Source organism: Eriocheir sinensis, chromosome 38 (genome assembly GCF_024679095.1).
Source record: "Eriocheir sinensis breed Jianghai 21 chromosome 38, ASM2467909v1, whole genome shotgun sequence".
In the NCBI taxonomy this organism is placed as follows: domain Eukaryota; kingdom Metazoa; phylum Arthropoda; class Malacostraca; order Decapoda; family Varunidae; genus Eriocheir; species Eriocheir sinensis.
In genome coordinates this window covers 5,576,948-5,601,014 of record NC_066546.1, presented here as the reverse complement: position 1 = coordinate 5,601,014, position 24,067 = coordinate 5,576,948, and the positions used below count along the sequence as shown (strand labels likewise).

At 40.3% G+C, this 24,067-nt stretch overlaps 1 long non-coding RNA gene across 1 annotated transcript in view; it reads right to left on the bottom strand.

Annotated features, from left to right (window-relative positions):
• LOC127008575 (uncharacterized) overlaps window positions 1-24,067 on the bottom strand; it is an 88,328-nt gene that overhangs the window by 22,222 nt on the left and 42,039 nt on the right. Inside the window, exon 2 of the long non-coding RNA XR_007761191.1 lies at window positions 9,147-9,212. This is a non-coding gene — a long non-coding RNA (uncharacterized LOC127008575). The remainder of the gene's footprint in view (window positions 1-9,146; window positions 9,213-24,067) is intronic.

Sequence of the window (24,067 nt, the reverse complement as noted above, 5' to 3'; positions counted from 1 at the left end):
AGGGAGTGAGGAAGGGAGTGAGAGAGGAATAGCTTGGAAGGGAGCGGTGGAGGAGGAGGAGGACCAGGACGAGGAGGGAGTGAGAGAGAGAGAGAGGAATAGCTTAATTTTCCCATCTCCACATGCAAACGACGCCCACTCCCTGATTGCCTCCCATATGCATTCATCCCACGCCCTCCCCGCAAGCCTTGTCTGATCACCCCGTTAAGAGAAGTGGCTTTCTGTTCCCGTCCGTGTGCAGAACGTATGCCAAAAGACCCTTCACTATATTTACCTCTGAATGCAATGTAGAGATTTTACGGTCCTCGCGATTGGGCTGCCCAGACTCACTCCCTTCCGCTCCGGCCGTTTGTATCTCCCTTTAAGTTAGATGGTACGTATGTTATGAGTCTGTGTTTCTTGGGTAGTGTTTGTGTGCACTGTGTAGTAACTTCCACTGGCTGACACTTTCGTTTTACTTCTTCTAAGGAACGTTTTTGTATATCTGTGTGCCCCCAAACAAATGCTTACATATTGAACAACACTCCACGATCAAGCCGTCAACAAGCCACCATTATCAGTGTTCTTTGCCTGCTAGACACACTGACTGGCGGCGTGTTGGCTGAGACTGTGTGGACGAGGCTCCCCGGTGGCCGCAGGATGGGCCCCGGATAAGCACACTCACGCGCAGAGCTGAGGACAGGAGGTGGATGGATTGGTCGTGGGTTGACTCTACAGCTGATTGATCTATCGTTCACGCTACGTGTTATGGGATCCCATGAATATAGATTACAGCAAGAGTCAAGAAGCCCAGCCGACACTGAGCGAGTTAGGGTGGAAGATAGACCCTGACGAAACAGTTACCAAGAGAGGAGAGGAAGAGGACGAAAAGGCAGCCCAGTGACGGCGGCGTGACGCGCACAAGACCTACCGCCATAGAGCGTCGTCACCGGCCGACGAAATGTTGGCGGCATGTCTGCCGCGTGTGTGGACACACTTATTACTTCCACTCTGTTATCACCATGCGACAGAAAGTTGTTAAAATGTTAGGAAACTAGCGGCCATTCGTTCTTGCCGTCATGTAAGCAAACATGATGGAGGCAGCGTTGCCAGCACACGTTCAAGGGCACGGTGAACGCGCTCACGGAATTTCGTAACAGTCTCTGTAACTTTACTGAACGCACAGAGGAAGAGCGAGGCGACTGTCAGGACCACTGAGCCCAGATTCCTTAAGGTGAAGTTTACATTCTTTGGTTTGTTTTTTGTTTTTGTGTTTTTACGTGCCAGCCGGGCCTGGATGGTAGTCGGCCCCAGCCCGTCGTGGCGGAGGCAAGTGGTTTTATTTTATAGTGGCGCCTTCTTTTCTTGGCTCATGCTGCCTCCCGGAGCTCGTTTTTGATTCACTTGGACGGTTTCTTATACAGTTCGGGTTGATGGGTGGTCTTCAGGACAGCATGCGGGTAGTCTTAAGCCACTCGGCGGTGACTGAAAAATCCCAGTTCGTGGCAGCGGCGGATTCGAACCCACGTCGTCCATTACGCGGTGAATGCGGGGCCCGCACGCTAACCACTCAGCTACAGCCTACCTACAGGACACGTTGCTGAATTATTGTTTTGCTCCGAAAGCAGCACTTCTTATATACCAAGGTAACGCAGAATGCAGTCAACGCTTTACTATAAAGATCAAAGTTTGTTTCCTTGCCTAATCGAATACTCAATTTACATTTTTTTTCCAATCAAAATGAATAATCTTTCAAATTACCTTAGCATTAAAAGGAAATTCAATCAACGTGCAATTTTCACAGCGCTAAAACCTGACCTAATAAAATAAAATTCATTACTTCAGAATAAAAAAAGGATAATTTTATTCATTGTATAAACAAAATCCCTTACAATTTACAGATACGGAAAAAATCGCCACTCAATTATATCCAGTTCCGGCCAACAGGAAAACTCTCTTATTCTTTATCGTTCTCTCTCTCTCTCTCTCTCTCTCTCTCTCTCTCTCTCTCTCTCTCTCTCTCTCTCTCTCTCTCTCTCTCTCTCTCTCTCTCTCTCTCTCTCTCTCTCTCATTAAAAGATGAAAAAATAAACGAAAAAATCAAGGTGAGGAAAGTAAAGGTGAGGAAGAAGAGGAAAAAGAAGAGAAGCGAGCGGAAAAGGAGGGAGGGGAGCAAGAATAAAAGGAGGAAGAGGAAGAAAAAGAAGAGGAAGCGGAAAAAGAAAAAAGAAAAAGAAGACGAAGAAGGGGAGAAACAGGAGAAAGAGGAGGAAGAATAATAATAAGAGGAAGAGGAGGAAGAGGAGGAGGAGGAGAAAGAGGAAAAATAAGAAGAGGAGAATGAGGATGGGAGGAGAAAGACGAAGAATGATAAAAAAATAATAATAATAATAAGAGGCAGTGGAGGAGGAGAAAGAAGAAGAAGATAAAGAAGCAAAAGAGAAGGAAGAAACGGAGGAGGAAGAGGAGGGCAGCAGCGGGGTGGGTGGGGGGAGGGGGCGGATAAGAGGCAGGGCATGATCTTAATTAAAGTAATAAGCCACGTGGCCCTGAAATGGACTTGCCCTTACTGGTGTCATTATCGCAGCTCACCAAGGGACCCGCCTCCCCTCACTTATAATGGACCCCCCAACCCTCACCCTCACGCCCCCCTTAAAATGGTCCAGGGGTAAGGCGGCACCCCACTATAACTTGTCCGTTCTCTCTTACCTTTTTTCTCTTTTTTTCCTTTTTATCGTCTCTCAAAAGCGTTTCTTTACACTCATTTTCTCTCCTACTAAGCTAACGGTTTTTTTTTTTCGTTTTCATACTATCTTCTGCTTTTTTTTCCTCTTTTACTGTAAATTCCACTTTCTATGACCTTTTTTTTCCTTCCTCTTCATTTTATCGTCTCTCAAAAACGTTTCTTTACACTCATTTTCTCTCCTACTAACATCACGTTTTTTTCTTCGTCGTTTTCATATTGTCCTCTGCTTTTTTTCCTCTTTTACTGTAAATTCCGCTTTCTATGACCTTTTTCTCCTTCCTCTTCATTTTATCGTCTCTCAAAAACGTTTCTTTACACTCATTTTCTCTCCTACTAACCTCACGTTTTTTTTTCTTTGTTTTAATTTTGTCCTCTGCTTTTTTTCCCCTTTTACTATAAATTCCCCTTTCTATGACCTTTTTCTCCTTCCTCTTCTTTTTATCGTCTCTCAAAAACGTTTCTTTACACTCATTTTCTCTCCTACTAACATCACGTTTTTTTCTTCGTCGTTTTCATATTGTCCTCTGCTTTTTTTCCTCTTTTACTGTAAATTCCCCTTTCTGTGACCTTTTCCTTTCCTTCCTTTCCTTTTAATCGTCTCTCAAAAACGTTTCTTTACACTCATTTTTCTCTCCTACTAACCTTTTTTTATCTTCGTTTTCATTTTGTCTTGTTTTTTTTCTTTCTTCTTTTACTATAACTTCCCCTTTCTATGACTTTTTTTTCTCCTTTCTTTCCTTTTTATCGTCTCTCAAAAACGTTTCTTTACACTCATTCTTCTCTCCAACTAACCTAACGTTCTTTTCTTCGTTTTCATTTTGTCTTCTGTTTTTTTTCCTCTTTTACTGTAAAGTCCCCTTTCTATGATCTTTCCCTTTCCTTCCTTTCCTTTTAACCGTCTCTCAAAAACGTTTCTTTACACTCATTTTTCTCTCCTACTAACCTTTTTTATCTTCGTTTTCATTTTGTCTTCTGTTTTTTTCTTTCTTCTTTTACTATAACTTCCCCTTTCTATGACCTTTTTTTCTCCTTTCTTTCCTTTTTATCGTCTCTCAAATACGTTTCTTTACACTCAATTTTGCCTCCTACTGCCCTGTTTTTTTCTTCGTTTTCATTTTGTCCTCTGCTTTTCCTGTCTTCTTTTACTGTAAATTCTCCTTTCTATGACCTTTTTCTCTCCTTCCTTTCCTTTTATCGTCTCTCAAAAACGTTTCTCTACACTTTGATTTTTTTTCTCCTCGTGTTTTTTCTTCGTTCTCCTTTTAACTTTTCTCCCTAGTTTACCTTCTCCTTTCTCGATAACTTTTTCTCTACTTTCTTTCCTTCTTATCGTCTCTCAAATACTCTTCAATCTTTCTTTCTTTTCTCTCTTCCTCACGTTTTTACTTCGTTTTCCTTTTTCTTTCGTTCCTCTCCATTTTTACTGAGCCTTCGTTTTCTCTATAACCTTTTTCAGCTTCTTTCATTCTTATCGTCTCTCAAATACTCTCCAATCAATTCTTTCTTTTCTCATTTTCACGTTTTCCTTCGTTTTCCTTTTTCTTTCTTTGCTCTCCTCCTTTACTGTACCTTCGTCTTTCTCTATAACCTTTTTCAGCTTCTTTTCCTTCTTATCGTCTCTCAAATACTCTGCAGTAATTTCTTTCTTTTCTCATTTTCACACGTTTTCCTTCGTTTTCCTTTTATCTTCTCTCGTTTATCTCCTCCTTTACTTTACCTTCGTCTTTCTCTATAACCTTTTTCAGCTTCTTTTCCTTCTTATCGTCTCTCAAATACTCTGCAGTAATTTCTTTCTTTTCTCATTTTCACATGTTTTCCTTCGTTTTCCTTTTATCTTCTCTCGTTTATCTCCTCCTTTACTTTACCTTCGTCTTTCTCTATAATTTTTTTTAGCTTCTTTTCCTTCTTATCGTCTCTCAAATACTCTGCAGTCTATTTTCTATTTTCTCCTCGACATGTTTTTTTTTTCTTCGTTTCTTTTCGTCACTTCTCTTTTACTGTACTTTCGCCTTTCTCCGTAACATTTTTCAGCTTCCTTTCCTTCTAATCCTCTCTCAAAAACTCTGCAATATATTTGATTTTTTTCTCCTTCTTACGTTTCTTTATTTTCGTTCATATTTCTTTCTTCGCTTCTTTTCTATTTTCCTCTACTTATCTTTTCTCTCCTCCTTACGTTTTTTCTTCGTTTTCCTTTCATCTCCACTCCACTTTCTTTTCTTCGTTCTCCTCTCGTCTTCGCTTTCTCTCTTTTCTCTCCTCTTGTCTTTCCTCCGTTTTCTTTCTCTCTCCTCCTGAAGTGTTTTGAATCGAAGGGTGTTCAATCCCCTTCATATCGAGTCTTTGTATCTAGTAGCACAGCGATAATAAGGAGAGGGTTGGTTAAGGAGTTCAGATCGATTCTCTTTCTTTGTGTGAGTGTGAGGTTATATGGCACTACTTCCGCCTCCTCCTCCTCCTCCTCCTCTTTCGCCTCCTCCTCCTCCTCTTCCTCTTCCTCCTCCTCCTCTCCTCCTCCTCCTTCTTCTTCATAGCCCATTATATCGTAAAGCGAGAACTATAAAAGGACACTTCCACTAAGCCACAATGACGTCTTATTTTGAACGTTTATTTTTTTATTTTTTTAGTGTTATATGGATGCAATTTTACTACACACGCACACACACACACACACACACACACACACACACACACACACACACACACACACACGTTAAGGGTATGACCAGGTAAGTGAAAAAAGGTAATGATGATGATGGTAATAAAGAAGCTCTGATTATACAGGTACGGAGATTAAGTATACACACACACACACACACACACACACACACACACACACACACACACACTATTGTTGTTGCTTTTTTCTGTTATTTATTTTATCATTTTTCTTATCTTTGTAATATTGTTAATGAACTTGTTATATTATTTTTCTTTTACTACAGTCGTTTCATTTTTTTTTCCTTTTTGTATCGTTATATTAAAAAAATGTATACAATATTACTTCGTTTATTCATTTTCAGTTTCCTTTTCTTTTATCGTCTCTCAAAAACTATGTAATCAATTTTCTTTTTTCTCCTTCATACGTTTTTTTTCCTATTTCTTGCTTTTCTCCACTTTCTTTTTCTCTTTTTTCGATTCTCCTCTAACATCATCTTTCTATAACCTTTTTTACTTCTTTTCCTTCTCATCGTCTTCCAAAAACTCAGCAATCAATTTTCTTTTTCCTCCTGTATGTTTTTTTTCCTATTTCTTGCTTTTCTCCACTTTCTTTTTCTCTTTTTTCGATTCTCCTCTAACATCATCTTTCTATAACCTTTTTTACTTCTTTTCCTTCTCATCGTCTTCCAAAAACTCAGCAATCAATTTTCTTTTTCCTCCTGTATACGTTTTTTTTTCCTATTTCTCGCTTTTCTCAGCTTTCTTTTTCTCTTTTTTCGATTCTCCTCTAACATCATCTTTCTACAATCTTTTTTACATCCTTTCCTTCTTATCGTCTTCCAAAACTCAGCAATCAATTTTCTTTTTCCTCCTGTATTTTTTCGTTTTCCTTTTCTTTCCACTTTCTTTTCTCTTTTTAATTCTCCTCTAACATCATCTTTCTGTTATTATGTTTACTTATTTTCCTTCTCATCGTCTTCCAAATCTCAGCAATCAATTTTCTTTTCTTCCTGTATATTTTTTTCACATTTCTTCGATTTTCTTTTCTTTACGACTTTTTTTTTAACTTCATCTTTCTATAACCTTTTTTACTTTCTTTCCTTCTTATCGTCTCTCAAATACAATGCAATCTTTCTTTTTTTCTTTATTAGTCAGCTCATTTTTTCTTCATTTTATCATTATTTTTTCTCCTCTTTTATTAATTATTTTCATCTTTACTGTTATTATGTTTATTGGTATTTTCACTGTTATTGTTATTCATCTTATTATTATTCTTGTCTTCGTTATTTTTGTCACACATTTCTTCGATTTTTTTCCGATTTTTCAATAAAGTCAGTTAATTTTTTTCATCTTAATTTTTTTTTTCACTATTTTCAGTTATTTTTTTCTTCTCTTATCTCCCTCTTTTATTTTGTTTATTAGTCAGTTCATTTTTTCTTCATTTTATCATTTTTTTTTCACTTAAGTCAGCTCATTTTTTTTCGTCGTATTTTTTTTTTCACTACAGTCATTTCAAATTTTCTTCCTATCTATTCATTTTTTTCGTTTTTTCACAAGTCAGTTCATTTTTTCTTCCTATCTATTTATTTACTTTTATTTTTTTCACAAGTCAGTTCATTTTTTCTTCCTATCTATTTATTTTTTTCACTCTAGTCAGTTCATGTTTTCTTCATATCTATTCATTTTTTTCGTTTTTTCACTTAAGTCAGTCATCTGTATGCTTCCTTTTGGTCGCCTTTCCTCCAGACTCAATGCTATCACACACCACACCACTAACACTAAACCTAATGCACTAATAGTAACAACAATACAAGGCTTAACAACTCTATTATTATATTCCAAGGAACGAGGATGCGGGTCCGATCGTAATCCTCTTCCGTCGAGTCTGATCCGCTATGACACGTAAGCAATATCCGGATCGTCCTCGGATTCGTTTATTTCGTCCCGTTTTTATGATCGGGTGCGAGCGACCGGTCCGGATCCTATTTTTCTCTCTGCCGGAATATGCGCTTTAAAAGTATCATCCGTGTATTTTTGTTATCATCTGTTTGGTCATCTCCTGTTATCCACGTTGTAAAAAGAATCTGTCGACGGTGTAGTAAAAGTATAAATTTGTGTTTGTTATAGAGTTGTTTGATTTGAAAGTAGAGTTAAGTGAAAAAAAAAAACGGAGAGAGAACGTAAATAATGTGTCCTTGTTAGGGAGATATTTGTCGTGGAAAAACACATAGATAGGGAAACAAGAGAAAAAAGTAAGTAATTCGTGCTTGTAGTGGAGAAGTTTGGCGTGGAAAACACAAATGAATAGTAAAACGTGAAGAGATAAAGCAACTAATTTGTTCTTGCAAAACGTGAAGAGAGAAAGCAACTAATTTGTTCTTGCAATGAAGATAATTGGCAAGGACGAACCGATGACTAGTGAAACTTGAAGAAAGTAAATGATTTGTGTTTATAATGGAGAAATTTTATATGGAAGAACAGATAATTAAAGTAACCCTTGATGAAAAAAAGTTGAATAATTTGTGCTTGTAATGGGAAAAGTTGTCATGGAAGTCATGGAAGAACAGCTAACTGGTGAAACTTGAAGACAGAGTAAAACTTTGTGTATGTAATGGAGATATCTGACGTTGAATAACACATAAATACTGAACTTGAACAGAGAAAGTAAGTAACCGAAAAATATTAATATGAAGCCACAAAGAAGAACACAATGTCAAGACGCAAAGAACGAAATAATTTAACATTCTTCAGAGCTTCTTTGTAATGCCAAGGCTGAGGTGCAGTATCCGCGGTTCCCTTTGAGCGCCACGCCAACAAAGACCACAAAAGGACAGAAAGGGATGGCAGCGCGCAACACTTCACAAAGCTTCCGCCCAAAAGAAGAAAAGTGATGAATTATTGCCATCAGACGACTGCACTGAGTCACGAAGCCGAGCAAAGGAAAGAAAAATGGACTGACTAGAGCGAAAAAAAGAAAAAAATGCATAAATAAAATAATAAAGACAGGAGGAAGAAAAACTGAAGTAACTATTGTGAAAAAAAAGGAAAACAAATGAATAAATAAAATACGAGGGAGAAAATGAACTGGCTATATTGAAAAAACGAAAATTTAAATAAATGCGTTAGAAAAAGGTAAGAGGAAGAAAAAATAACTGACTATAGTGGAAGAAAACGAAGAAAAAAAGACAAATGCGTAAATAAAATAAGAAAGATAAGAACAACGATGATGCCAATAACAATAAAAATACCAACAACATAATAATAGTGACGAAAATAATAGCAGTCGAAGTAACACTGTAGGAAAACGTTGAGAACAGTAATACAAAAAGGAAGAAATAATAAAAATGACTGGTGATAGAAGAGATAAAAATAAAAAATAAAAATAATAATAATAATAATAATAATAATAATAATAATAATAATAATAATAATAATAATAATAATAATAATAATAATAATAACAAATAAATAAATAAATACAAATAACAAAAAAAATACAGTAACACCAATAAACATAACAATTTAGGTTAGGTTAGGTTAGGTTAGGTGATGAGAATAACATAATAAACAAATAAATAAAAAGAATGACAACAATAATAACACCAATAAAAACAACAACACTAGTGATAAAAAATAATAGTAGTAGCTATAGCAACAAGGTATAAAAATCCTTAACACAATAATAGTCTAGAATTGAAAGTGACCGGCGCTCTCAATAAAGAGGTAGAAAAAACAATATACCTAGAAGGGCTTGCGGGCATACCTGGTTCCGGGAAGGTAAAGGTGAGAGCGAGGTGCGGCCGTTCCAACCTGTGCTGCGGCCAATTACCTGGAATAAAAAGAGACAACTGTTATCACTCAGGTAATTCAAACTTGGGTAGACTGCTGTTGTTGTTGTTGTTGTTGTTGTTAAGTCTACAGAATACGTATTGCTTTGGTGCGGCTTCTGTGTTATATATTTTTTTTAATGTTGTTATTGCTTCTGTTGTTGCTGTTGTTGTTGTAAAGGTAGTAGTAGCAATAGTATTAGTTTTGGTATTATCATTAGTAGTAGTAGTAGTAGTAGCTCATGTGTGGGGGGGCTCCACTCACACAGCTCTTCTGGACAGAGTGGAGGCTAAGGCTCTTCGTCTCATCAGCTCTCCTCCTCATACTGATAGTCTTCTACCTCTTAAATTCCGCCGCAATGTTGCCTCTCTTTCTATCTTCTATCGATATTTCCACGCTGCTGCTCGCTCTTCTGAACTTGCTAACTGCATGCCTCCCCCCCTCCCGCGGCCCCGCTGCACTCGACTTTCTACTCATGCTCATCCCTATACTGTCCAAACCCCTTATGCAAGAGTTAACCAGCATCTTCACTCTTTCATCCCTCACGCTGGTAAACTCTGGAACAATCTTCCTTCATCTGTATTCCCTCCTGCCTACGACTTGAACTCTTTCAAGAGGAGGGTATCAGGACACCTCTCCTCCCGTATTTGATCTTGCTTTCGACCACCTCTTTTGTTTCTTTTTTAGGAGCAGCGAGTAGCGGGCTTTTTTTTATTATTGTTTTCTTTTTTTGTGTGCCCTTGAGCTGTCTCCTTTGTAAAAAAAAAAAAAGTATCAGTAGTAGTAGTAGTAGTAGTTGTTATAGTAGTAGTAGCAGTAGTAGTAGTAGTAGTAGTAGTAGTAGTAGTAGTTGTTGTTATAGTAGTAGTAGTAGTAGTAGTAGTAGTAGTAATAGTAGTAGTTCTTCAGTGCTTCTTGTTGACGCCAAAAATGCCTTCAACACAATAAATAGAAAGACTATGATACCCAACATTAAAACCAAATGCCCTAGCTTAGCTATGTATGTCGAAAATACCTATACATACCCGACCAACTTATACATAAATAGCCACAGTGGAAAAGTGAAAGTGTTAAAATCATCTGAGGGAACAACACAAGGTGACCCAATAGCCATGGCTATGTACGCCTTGGGCCTATCAGTCCTCCATAATGAAATCGCGTTCGCAGAAACACGGGTGAAACAGGTGGCTTATGCGGATGACCTCTCAGGTGCTGGTAAAATCTCAGACTTAAAAGGGTGGTGGGACACTGTGAACACCGCCGGCCCTGAGATAGGATACATCCCTAACGCCACCAAGTCTGTCCTTATTGTCAATCCTGAACATTATGACCATGCAGCAGAAACTTTTAGAGGAAGTGGCATCATTGTGACAAAAGACGGACAACGACACTTAGGTGCAGTGATCGGGACAGAGGTATATAAGAAGGAGTACGTGGGAGACAAAGTAGCTGAATGGGTGAAGGAAATAGAAGCTTTGTCTGCCATTGCCAAGACTGAGCCACACGCACGCCTCGCGGAACTAATCTCAAAAAAGAAACATCAGCCAAGGAGCCACGTTGTCGCCTGGATGAAGTGTCGCCTCTCGTTCTCCCTGCTCTGGTCGGCCATCCTATGTCTCAGGGGCACCAGACACTCTGGCCCAAAAGCCACCACCATCTCCAATATGGACTATGAAGCCACAGTGGTGGAGAGTGCCATTAGGGTGGGTCGGGAGTGACTTGAGTAGGGAAGGAAAGGGGGATCTGATGATAGGTGATTTAGTGCTAGGTAGTATTAGTGATATGGTTGGATGCCACAGTCATTAGCGAACAGAGTTGGGGCTAATGACCTCCAGGCTATGGAGCCCTTCATGATTATGTGTCGGGAAAATAAACATGGGTGGAGGCATCATTTATGTTGTAGTAGTAGTAGTAGTAGTAGTAGTCGTAGCAGCAGCAGCAGCAGTAGTTGTTGTTGTTGTTGTTTTAGTAGTAGTAGGAGTAGGAGTAAAAGCAACATTAGGAATAGTTGTAGTTGTACCAGTAGTAGTTGTAGTAGCAGTAGTAGTAGTAGTAGTAGTTGTAGCGTGAGTAGGAGTAAGAGCAACATTAGGAGTAGTAGTAGTAGTAGTAGTAGTGTAGTGTAAAGTAGTAGTAAAAGTAGCAGGAGGAGGACGAGGACGAGGAGGAAGAGGAGGAAAAGAAGGACAAAGACAAGGAGGACAAGGAGGAGCAACACGAGGACGAAGAGGAAGAGAACAATGTCGTGGAGGAAGAGGAAGAGGAAGAGGAGCAACAATATTAACAGAAACAGTATAACCAAAGTAAATAAGATTGGTTAAGACGGTGAGGTAGTGGCACATGTGGTGGTGGCGGGGCGTCGGTGCGTTGGTGGCGTGAGGGTGGCGGCAATAGAGAATGGGAATGACTGATCGTTGTGTGTGTGGCCTTGAGAGTGTGGCGCAGCGGCGGGAGCGATATATGAAAGCCACTGGTATGTTACTGCACCGGCGGCGTGGTGGTGGTGGTGGTGATGGTAGTGATGGTGATAGTGGTACTGGTGGTGGTGTTGGTGGTGGTGAGGAGAGTCAGTGAAGAAAGTAGTGTTGAGAGTGCCGTTTCACCTTGGCCTTGGGGATATTTGACGTAAAAGAAGCAGCGAAACTTGAAGGGAAAAGTAAGTAAGAAAGTAAGTGTTTTCTGTTGTTTTGTGTCTCTTCCGCTGTTTGGTATCTTGTGTTTTTGCAGCAAACCCTTTTTTCTTTTCCTTTCAGTTTATTTTCCCTTTTGGATCTTCTTCATTAGTTTATCGTAACCTCTTTTTAACTACAATTTCTTTTTTCTTTGTTAGTCTTAATCTATGTTAGCCTGAAGAACCCAAACATTCACGTCTTTAAAATGGAGAAAAAAAAACGATCAAGACAACACGGCATTCGTTCCCCATCCGATCAGATCAACTTGCACTCAACCAAGCTAAGAAACACAAACATCTAAGTCTTAAAACTAAAAAAAACGATCAAAACAACAAAACCTTCTATACCCATAATTATTAAGGTTAAGGTTATTATTAAGGTTAAGACACAGAAAACAAAATATTAACCCATCCGCTGCGATTGGCACGTATTTCGCCTTCACTGGTAGCCTGATAACATATACTCCCAGGTCTTTCTCTGCCTCTGTGGTGGATAGTGGAGTGTTTCCCATGTGGTATTGGTGTGCTGGATATCTTCTCCCAAGGTCCAGGACTTTATATTTTTCCTCATTGAATTGTAGCAGCCACTTTTTGTTTCATTCCTGAAGCTTGGTGATGTCTTCTTGTTGGAAATCCGCAGTCAAGGGGTAAGGAGAGAGAACAGTGTCGTCCAGCTTAGTCCGTGACCGCCAACTCCGGCTGTATGGGCACGTGGCACGCCTCCCGGATGTCGATCCTGCTCACAAGGCTATTTCCGTACGAGACAACCCACAGTGGAGGAGACCAAGGGGACGCCCACGTAACTCATGGATGGCGCAAGTCGATCGATCCTGCCGGGAGAGACATGAGATGGATGGGTCGGCGGCGTGGGAGCTTGCTCGGGGGGACCGTCGAGAGTGGAGGAGGCGAGAGAGTGAAGCGACGTGCCGCCGGGCGTATGTTCCCCGTTAGTTAGTTAGCTCTTCATAACATTTACCTCGCTCTGACGTGTGCACGATGCGGTAAAAAGAGGCGTTAGTCCTTTGGTCGGGGCGGCGTGACTACCATTTCTGACTATACATACACTCACAGCAACATTCAGATATATGCTAGCCTAAAAAAACAAAAACATTCACGTCTTAAAAAGATGGGAAAAAAAAGATCAAGAAAACACGGCATTCATTCCCCATAAGATCAGTTTAACTAATATGGCCCTGAGACTTGTGGGGCACAAGTCTCAGGGCCATATTAGTAAACATTTCGGCTCCCAGGCACACACATTTGACATGGCTTTCGTAGAAGTTTTGAGCCCTTCAGCGGTTAGTTTGTTTTACCTGGTGGGAGTCTGACAAGGCTTTTGCACCATGAACTCTATAAAACACTCATGAGAACGCATTTCACCTCTTTGCTGTGAGAGTCGGTACCAACCTCAATCGCTGCACTTAGGAGCCACCCACTACCTCCCCCAATGCTGTATGAGAAGGCATTTTACCTCGCCTTTAGAAATAACTGATGTTGAACTCTGTAGCATCTAAGGGTACCGACCTCAATCCCTGCACTTAGGAGCCGGCCACTACCTCCTGCAATGCCATATGAAAGCGGATTTTACCTCTTTTGTGGCCTTTTGAAATAAGTGATGTGAAAGTCTAACGTCTAAGAGTGCCGACCTCAATCCCTGCACTTAGGAGCCAGCCATTAGCCAACCTCCTACGACGCCATAATTTTATAAGAACGCACTTAACCTCTTTTTTGGCCTTTGGAAATAACTGATCTGAAATTCTAGCCTCTAAGAGTGGCGACCTCAATCCCTGCACTTAAACGCCAGCCACTAGCCTACCTCCTAGAACGCCATAAAAGAACGCACTTAACCTCTTTTTTGGTCTTTACAAATAACTGATCTGAGTCTCGCGTCTAAGAACACCGACCTCAATCCCTGCACTATGAGCCAGCACCCACCTCCTTCCCATCTCTTCCCAATGCTGTATATTACGTGGTTTCAAAGGAGCTCTCTCCTTGTCAGCCGGGAACGTTCGTCAGGCCAAATGCGCAGCTCTTTTGAATTCGTTATTGAGAGTGTGATCGATGACCCACGCCGACCAGAGCGCGGTGTCCCTGGCCTTTTCTTCGGCTCCGTCAATATATCGGAAGCGCGTGTATTTATTTCGCTCGGTTCGTCGATTTACGCGGCGCTGCGTTGTGCGCGTGAAAAGAAAAAACTTGTTAATAACTTCGGGATGACTGGAAAAGGTTAGAGATTGACGAGAGTTGAGATTAATGTTTGAGTGAATGTGTTTACGTGCTTTGATTCCTTTGTGTGGTGAGAGAGAGAGAGAGAGAGAGAGAGAGAATAATTAGAAAAAAGAAAATCGAAAATAACAGTATAGGGAGGCAGGCATAAGGACACACACACACACACACACACACACACACACACGACACCATTTCTTTGACAATCCACAGACATCACAGCAACATTCAGATCTATGCTAGCCTAAAGAACCCAAACATTCACGTCTTAAAAATGGAAAAAGAACATCAAGACAACACGGCCTTCATTCCCCACAAGATCAGATTAAATTGCACTATACTAGGCTAAGAAACACAAACATCTACGTCTTAAAACTGAAAAAAAACGATCAAAAACGACAAAACATTCTATACCCATAACATCAGATCAACTTACCCCCCCCCCTTCAACCCCTTCACGACTCTCACCTTCCACGGACACCTCGAACTAATAATAACCAATAGCAGCCACGTGTGCATGATATAAGGAAGCCCTGAGATAAGAACGAGTGCAGATTATAATGGGGAAGTTTATAGCGGAAGGGCTAATTCGCATCCCCTTCCTTCCTTAATGGACCTGGCGCTGCGAGAGGCTGTACCGGGTTGTGCTGAGGCGTACGGCGAGGCATTAGCTAACACCACCTCAGAGCGTTAAGTTTAATGGCTCCTGTGAAGAGAAATTAACCCCGCCGCCTCTCCTAATTGTGTTGGGGAGAGAACGACCCGCCAGCAGCGTGTGTTAGGGAGAGGGGGGTTGGGGGGGGCGGAGGGAGAGAAGGGGGGAGCAGGTGTGTGTATGTGTGTGTGGGGGGGGGGTCACTATGTGGGTGCGGAAGAGGAGCTGTATGTGTGTGAGGGATGGGTGACTGTGTGTGTGTGTGTGTGGGGGGGGGGGGGGGGGGGGGGGTGTGTGTGTGTGTGTGTGTGTGTGTGTGTGTGTGTGTGTGTGTGTGTGTGTGTGTGTGTGTGTGTGTGTTATGCTCTCTCTCTCATTATCTCACTCACACACACACACACACACATAATTAAGTCAACGTTACCTGTTAGAGCGACACTCGGGTGAGCTCCAGGTAAGATGGGGACCTCTAGAGCCCTTGCATTATATCTCTGGATCGCATGAGTTAAGGAGTAATGAAAGGAAAGTAGACGACTAAGAGTTTTCTCAAGTGTTTTATTCGTTGGCTTTATTTTCCTGTTTGGTACGTTTAATGTCTTTCTAGTATATTCATTTCATATTATTTTCTATTTTTTTTTCTATTTTCGCTATTGTTTTATCGCATTATTTACTGTTTTATTTTCACTGTTTGGTATATTTTCTATTTTTTCTATTGTTTTATGGCATTATTTACTGTTTTATTTTCACTGTTTGGTATATTTTCTATTTTTTCTATTGTTTTATGGCATTATTTACTGTTTTATTTTCAGTTTGGTATTTTTTCCTATTTTCTCTATTTTTTTATTGCATTATTTTGTTTATTTTCACTGTTTGGTATTTTCTATATTTTTTGTGGCTTATCATTATTTTTCTTTTCCATCAGTATATCTTTCAATTTCTCCCATCGTCTTTAATTATTTAATTTTAACCATTTCTTACGCCCCTTATTACTGAATGGTATCTTTAATAGTTTTTAAGCTTCATTTTTTTCTTTTTTAAGGTTATTTTTCCATTTAGCTTCTTTCTTACATCATCTTAACCCTTATTTTGTTACATATTTCTTCCTCTGTAGCGTAATTTCTACTTTTTTTTCAGTATCTCCCTATTTCGTATCCTTATTTTTTTAGTTATTTTTCCATTAATTTTTACGACTCTTCTTTCTCTTTAGCTTCCATTCTTTTTTTATTTTCTTCCTATTTATTTCAGTATATCTTTCCCTATTTTGCAACTCTTTTACTATATATTTATTTTTCTATTAAGTCTCTATCCTATCCCTATTTCGTATCCTCCTTATTTTGTTAGTTTCTTTTTCATTACTTTTCAATACTATTCTTTCTCTTTAGCTTTTTTTTCTCCCTATTTTTTCTGTATATCTTTCCCTATTTTGCAACTTTTTTACTATATATTTAATTTTCTATTGTCTCTATCCTATCCCTATTTCGTATCCTGCTTATTTTGTTACTTTTTTCCATTACTTTTCAATACTCTTCTTTCTCTTTATCTTCCATTCTTTTTTTCATTTTCTTCCTATTTTTTCAGTATATCTTTCCATATTTTGCAACTCTTTTACAATATATTTCTTTTTCCATTAAGTCTCTATCCTCTTATTAAGGTTGAAAGCAGACAGACACAGACGAGACACATCAGACAGCGCTAACACAAAGAACACACGGACATCATATCAGTTATCAATGCATTAGCCGCCCCAACACACGACTGCAACAAAGAAATTAAATATGAATAGCCAATAAGAGTCTCTCTCTCTCTCTCTCTCTCTCTCTCTCTCTCTCTCTCTCTCTCTCTCTCTCTCTCTCTCTCTCTCGTTAACTTTTTCCTCTTTTCCTTCTCTTTTTCGTCTGCTTTTTCTCGTTCTCTTCTTTTTATACATTTTTTTTATCCCTTCTTCCAATCAGCTGCGTCCTCTTTTAATTATCTTTTTCTTCCTCCTTCTTTTCATCGTTTCCTTCATCTTATTACATTCTCTTTCCTTTCCTCTTATCAACTGCATAGCGCTGTTCCTCGTTTTCTTCTCTCTTCTCTCTTCTCTCTCTCTCTCTCTCTCTCTCGTCATGTCCCTCACTAAAACAGGTCCTGGATGCGACATTTGGGTGAGGAATGTTCGATAAATTAACTTCCAATGTGTCAAAGAACAGCGAAATTAAAGTGTCAATAACTTATCTTTGTTTCTGAAACTGGAGGTGACACTGATGAAAATTTGAGAGTTTCTTAATGTCACACACACACACACACACACACACACACACACACACACACACACACACACACACGAATCGTTTCAGTATATCTTTCCCTTTTTTATTGTATCTTTTTACTATTATATTGTAACCACTTTCTGGTCTTACTTTTTCATATAGTTAATTATTTTGGTAGCTTATTCATTTGCTTCTATTTTTTTAAAGTATGTCCCACTTTTTTGCCTTTCTCTCCTTGTCTCCGCTTCCTTTACTACCTCCACTACTACTACTACTACTACTACTACTACTACTACTACTACTACAACTACAACTACTACTATTACTATTGCTACTACTCCTACTACTACTACTACTACTAATAATAATAATAATAATAATAATAATAATAATAATAATAATAATAATAATAATAATAATAAGAATAATAATAACAATAATAATAATAATAATAATAATAATAATAATAATAATAATAATAATAATAATAATAATAATAATAATAATAATAATAATAATAATAATAATAATAATAATAATAATAATAATAATAATAATAATAATAATAATAACAATCCTACTACTACAATTACAACTATAACTTTTAAATCTCGTCTATCGTCTAATTATTCCTCTCAACACAATTCTTCTCCTTTTCATTTCGTTAATTTTCCTCCTTATTAGTTTTCGTATTCGTTATCATCCTCACATTTCCTTCTCGCGGCTGCAGCAGATAAGTCGTAAATTTTTCAAGGACGCATTTCCTCTTGAGTGGCTCCATTAGTGACCCAACCTGAGCCAGCCACCAGCCACGCGCCAGAAGGCACGACCCACACACACACGCAGCCACACACGGCCTCCCTTTCACCTCCGCTCCGAGTCACGATCAAAGGGTCTTCAGGCTCCAATACCTCGGCTTATTAAGTTAACGCCTGGGAGCTTCGCCTTGACCACACCACCACGAGCATACAGATCTGATTTTGTGGTTTTTGGGGGTCACCTTTTCCCGCGGGTTTCCTCGGGCGGCGCGAATGGTTGAGTCCCCCGTGATGTCAGGAAGAAAACGAGAGGCGAGTGGGGGTTCATTCACCGAGCCGAGCCGCTGGTCGATGGCGTGGGCGGTGCCTCCTTGTTCCCCTCGCCAGCGTGAATATGAGGAATGCGTCTGCTGCCTCTTTCTCCCGCCCTTATCCAACCTTTCTCTCCTCCTTGCCTCCTACCTTCTTCCTCCTTCCCTTGTTCCCTCATCCTCTTCCCCTCTCTCTCCCGCCCCTTAGCCAACCTTTCTCTCCTCCTTGCCTCCTACCTTCCTCCTCCTTCCCTTGTCCTCGTCCTCGTCCCCTCTCTCTCCTGCCCCTTCGCCTTTCTTTCCTCCCATCTATCATCCTCCTTGCCTCCTCGCCTTCAGCCTCGCGTCCCTGGCCACTGACTAACGCTTCTAAGGCTTCCCCTCTTTCCCCTTCTTACCTCCTCTCGTCCCCTCTCTCTCCTGCCCCTTAGCTTTCCTTTCTCTCCTACCTCTCCTCCTCCTTGCCTCCATGTCTTCAGTCTTGCGTCCCTGGCCACTGACTAACGCTTCCAAGGCTACAGTACCGCATCTTTCCCCTCCTTCCCTCGGTATCTCTTTCTCCGCCCCTTACCTTTCCTTTCTCCCCTACCTCTCTTCCTCCTTGCCTCCACGTCTTCGTCCCTGGCCACTGACTAACGCTTCCAAGGCTACAGTACCGCATCTTTCCCCTCCTTCCCTCCTCTCGTCCCCTCTCTCTCCTCCCCTTATATAGCTTTCTTTTCTCCTACCTCTCCTCCTCCTTGCCTTCACGTCTTCAGTCTTCGTCCCTGGCCACTGACTAACGCTTCCAAGGCTACAGTACCGCACCTTTCCCCTCCTTCCCTCCTCTCGTCCCCTCTCTCTCCGCCCCTTATATAGCTTTCTTTTCTCCTACCTCTCCTCCTACCTGCCCCTGACTAACGATTCCAAGGCTACAGTACCGCACCTTTCCCCTCCTTCCCTCGGTTACTCTTTCTTCCGCCCCTTACCACATTTTTCCCCTCTTTCCCTCCTCCTTTTCCCCTCTCTCACGCGCCCTTCACATCTTACTACCTCCGCTTTCATCTTGTGGACCATCTCATCTCCCTGTCGCCCTTTTTCCACTTCCTTCTTCCCAGCACCTCCTCCTGTTTCCCCTCTCTATTAATTTCCTTCCTCGTCCCTCTTACCGTCCTATTTACCGCATTTTCCGCCGCGCTCTTTCTTCCGTCCCTACAAACCCTGCTTCCTCGAGGGCGTTAAAACAAAGAGTTCCTCCTCCCTCGGCGCCGCTGGCCTCGAGAATGAAGTTAATATTACAAACGCATTTTCACCTCCGCTTGACTCGTCTCACTTCGCTAATGAAACGGAGAACTGACATTTATACGACTATCTAGCACAAAATGGTATGGATATTTAAAACGACAACACAGTGAAGATGAAAATGTTAAAAATGTGATAATAGGGTTGCATCTCTTTCTCTCGTCTAAAACATAAAAATAGCGGTCACGGACTTTTCATTATGTTACTCGTCAAGGAATAATATCAAACTCCCTTCCGTGTAAGTGTATAAAAATGTTTGCGTCTCGTTCTCTCGTACATAACATAAAATTAGACGTCACAGATTTTTCATTATATTGCTCGTCAAGGAATAATATCAAACTCCCTTCCGTGTAAGTGTATAAAAATGTTTGCATCTCGTTCTCGTGTACATAACATAATAATAGAGGTCAGAGATTTTTCATTATATTGCTCGTCAAGGAATAATATCAAACTCCCTTCCGTGTAAGTGAATAAAAATGTTTGCACCTCGTTCTCTTGTGCATGATATAAACGTAGAGGTCACAGACTTTTCCTTTATTTTTATTCAGAGACGGAAAAAATTATCTTCTGTGTGAGTGCAATATCCGTTAGTAGCAAGGCGTCGAAATAGCTCGCAGACGCAAAATAGCTCGCAGAGAGTAATTCAACTTGCTTACTTCCATATTTCACTCACTGCTTTCGTTTGCTTTGTCTGTTTCGGCTCCAATACATGACAAAAACATCAGAGAAATATTTTTAATCAAGAGAAGGCTTTAGAACACATGAACAGGGCAGATTTTAGAAAGAATTACCCCACGTTGATGTTCACTCAGTTCCTGCTTGTTTGGTCTGTTGGTCTGGTGTGTTGTAGTCTGGCGGGCAATATCAACCACCACAAAGATCACACGTTTTTCTTTCTTTATTTGTTGCTCTATATTCTTCATTCATTCCGTCTTTCCTTCCTCTCTTCCCTTCTTCCTTCCTTCCTTTTTTCCTCCTCTCTTCTTCCTCGTTCATTCCCTTCTATATTTTTACATTCCTATTTCGTATTTACCTATCTACTATTCTTCCTTCAAGACAAAACTAGGACGAGAACGGGAAATCAGGGAAAATGCAAAAAACAATGGCAGTAGAAAATGGCAAATGCTGAGAAGGGAGAATATGGAAGAGGAGGGGGAGGGAAGGGAGACATTTACCTACCCTATATCTCCATTCCTGGGCCTAACTGTTACTCCTTTCACTCCATTCCAGGTAAATTAATATGTTTTCCTGCTGTGTATTCCCCTGTGCGCATGCGTAGTGTACATCAGAGCGACTTATTTCTGCGAGGAGTATTTCTCGCAACACCGGCACTCAGATACAAACAGCTTCTGGGATTGAAAAGCAGAGAGCAGACGAGGGCGCGGCAGGTGAGGCCTCGAGGGGGGCGGAGCAAAGCGTGGCCAATCCATCTCAAAAAGGGAACACCTGGGGAGTTCCCGAGTCACTGGAGCGTGTGATGGACGCCGCGGGGGCCGCACGCCAACACGCTGCCATGTGCACTCCGGCCCCTCGCTTCTCATCTCCCTTTTCCACTCACACGCGCACCCCAACCTCTCCCTCACTGCATTACATAGATCTGCCACAACTTATACACACTCACTCATTCCTCCCTCTGCGAAACTCCCCGCGCCTTCCCCGACCCTTCTCAACCACGCACCGCACCACGCTTCCCTAACTGAGAGAAAGGGAGATAGATAGTTATGTGTATATATATACATATATATATATATATATATATAGAGAGAGAGAGAGAGAGAGAGAGAGAGAGAGAGAGAGAGAGAGAGAGAGAGAGAGAGAGAGAGAGAGAGAGAGGAAATCATGCGTGTTTCGGCTCCAAACTTAATTTGTCTATTTACCTCATCAAGATCATTGTTTTATACGCGACAATACGCAAGAGCAATTGGATTCAAGTAATAAATGACGCATGATTCAATTACGCTATCATGCAATAATGGAATATCTCAATGAGGAATTTTTAATATCAAAAAACGTATCGGAATTTCAAACAATGATTAACTCCTCTCTCGACTCTCTGTGAAGGATTGGAGGTGAATGTGTGTGTTGACAACTTCACAACAGCTTATGACTGTCAGAAGGGCGAGAATATGACTATGGGAGGTGCAGTAAGGTAAGAGGATTGGGAAGTGATAGGCAGGTAAGAATATGACTGCAGGAAGGTGTAGAGGCGAGAAAGGACTGAAACGTATTAGAAAGGTGAGAATTTAACTATGGGAAGGTGAAGAGTAACTGGAATGTAAGGCAGGTAAGAATATGACTGTGGGAAGGTATAGAGAGGCGAGAAAGGACTGAAAGGTAATAGAAAGGTGAGAATTTAACTATGGGAAGGTGAAGAGTAACTGGAATGTAAGGCAGGTAAGAATATGACTGCAAGAAGGTGTAGAGAGGCGAGAGAGGACTGAAAGGTGCTAGAAAGGTGAGAATTTAACTATGGGAAGGTGAAGAGTAACTGGAATGTGTAAAGTGGGGAAGAATATGACTGAGGGAAGATTATTGAAAGATGAATAGGATTGGAAGATGACACACAAGTACAAATATGAACGTAGAAATGTGTATAGAGGCGAGAAAGGACTGAAAGGTATTAGAAAGATGAGAATTTAACTATGGGAAGGTGAAGAGGTACTGGAATGTAAGGCAGGTAAGAATATGACTGTGGGAAGATGACTGAGAGATCAATAGGATTGGAAGATGACACACAAGTACAAATATGAACGTAGAAGTGTGTGTAGAGACGAGAAAGGACTGAAAGGTATTAGCAAGGTGAGAATTTAACTATGGGAAGGTGAAGAGGTAGTGGAATGTAAGGCAGGTAAGAATATGACTGTGGGAAGATGACTGAGAGATGAATAGGATTGGAAGATGACAGACAAGTACGAATATGACCGTAGAAATGTGTATAGAGACGAGAAAGGACTGAAAGACGTTAGACAAGTGAAAATGTGACTGTGTGTGTTTGCAACTTCTTAAATACCACCTTAAATTTACAATACTTTAATATCAATTTAATATCACCTTGCAATCAGTTGGCAGGTGTAACAGAGGTATCATTAATAACTTCACAAGGACTTAAGACTGTGTTCGTGACTTTAATATCACCTTACAATCAGTTGGCAGGTATAAGAGAGGCTTTTTTAAGATTTTCAATTATAAGTAATCTCTGCAAATTTAAATCTACGTAAATAATTATCGATTTTCACTAACGACTTTACTTTACGACTTCTTTAATGGAAATTCTGAAGCGTCTTCCTTCTTATCATTCTTTTTTATTCTTCTCCCTTTCTACATCAAATGAGGTGCAAAAGAAAATTAAATAAAAGGAATAAAAGAAGAGGACAATAAAAAGGAGAATAAAATAGAGGCGTTTTCAGGATACGCAAAGTTCCCAGAAAAGTGTGTGTGTGTGTGTGTGTGTGTGTGTGTGTGTGTGTGTGTGTGTGTGTGTGTGTGTGTGTGTGTGTGTGCTTACCCGCTTCTTCACACATCGATTTTTAGTTGCTTTCCACCTCCATCCATCTTCCTCCCTCCCTCCCTTCCTTCACTCCCGCCCTTCACTATCCACTTCCTCATTCACTCTTTTTTCCCTACTTCTTATTTTTCCCGTCCCAAGTTTCCCCTTCACTGCAGCCTTTCACATATCAGCGGCACACATTTCCAAGTATCATAATGTCTGCTGCCTCCCTCCCTTGCCTTTCTCCTCCGCTCCTCTCCCTCCCTTTCTTCCCCCTCGCCTTTCTCCCTCACCCCCACTTGCCTTTCTCCTCAGCTCCTCTCCCTCCCTTTCCTCCCTTGCCTCTCTCCTCCTACGCTTGTCTCACTCTCACTCCCACTCGTCTTCTGTGCGTGGGGAGAGATCCTGTTGTTTATTTCTGATCCTACAATGGTTTTATTTTTTGTTTTTTGTTTTTTTGTTATAAACTGAGGGATTGAACTCTTTAGATCGGATCAAAGTCTAATTACGTATTTCAGATTGTTTGTTTTTTAGTTTGGTCAGGTTATTTTTATTTCATTTCTTTTACTTTTCGTTTTCTTTGGTTTTGCTTTTTTTGTTGCTGTAAATAGAGGGATGAAACTCTTTAAATGGGTTCAGAGTCTAATTACGAGCATCAGATTTTTTTTTTTAATTGTTTGTTAAGATCACAGTTTTTCTTCGCTTATTTTTTGTTATTAATTTCTGATCTTCAACTATTCAAGATTTTTTTCCCCGTTCGGTTATCTATATTTTTCCTTTTTTTCTTCTTTTTGTACACTGGCTTTAGGGCGGGGGGTTAATCTATTATTTTTTTCTTAGCATCCCTGCGCAAAAACAAGAAAAAATTATATTTGATAGTGTTTAATTGCATTTCTGATATCTCTCGCTTTCTCTCTTTTTTCTCTGCTTTTTTTATTTTTACTTATTTCCTTTTGTTTTCGCTTTTAATTATTTTCCATTTTTTCCTTCTCTTATTTTTCGCCTGTTCTTTTCTCTTTTCTCCTCTTTTTCTTTTCTTTTCGTTTCTTCGCTTGTTCTCGTCTCTCTCTCTCTCTCTCTCTCTCTCTCTCTCTCTCTCTCTCTCTCTCTCTCTCTCTCTCTCTCACCTCTCCCTCGCCCTCTCTCACTCCCCTCTCTCTCATATCATCGCATCTAATAAAGTTACAACACGCGCCCAACGAGGCCGCAACACTT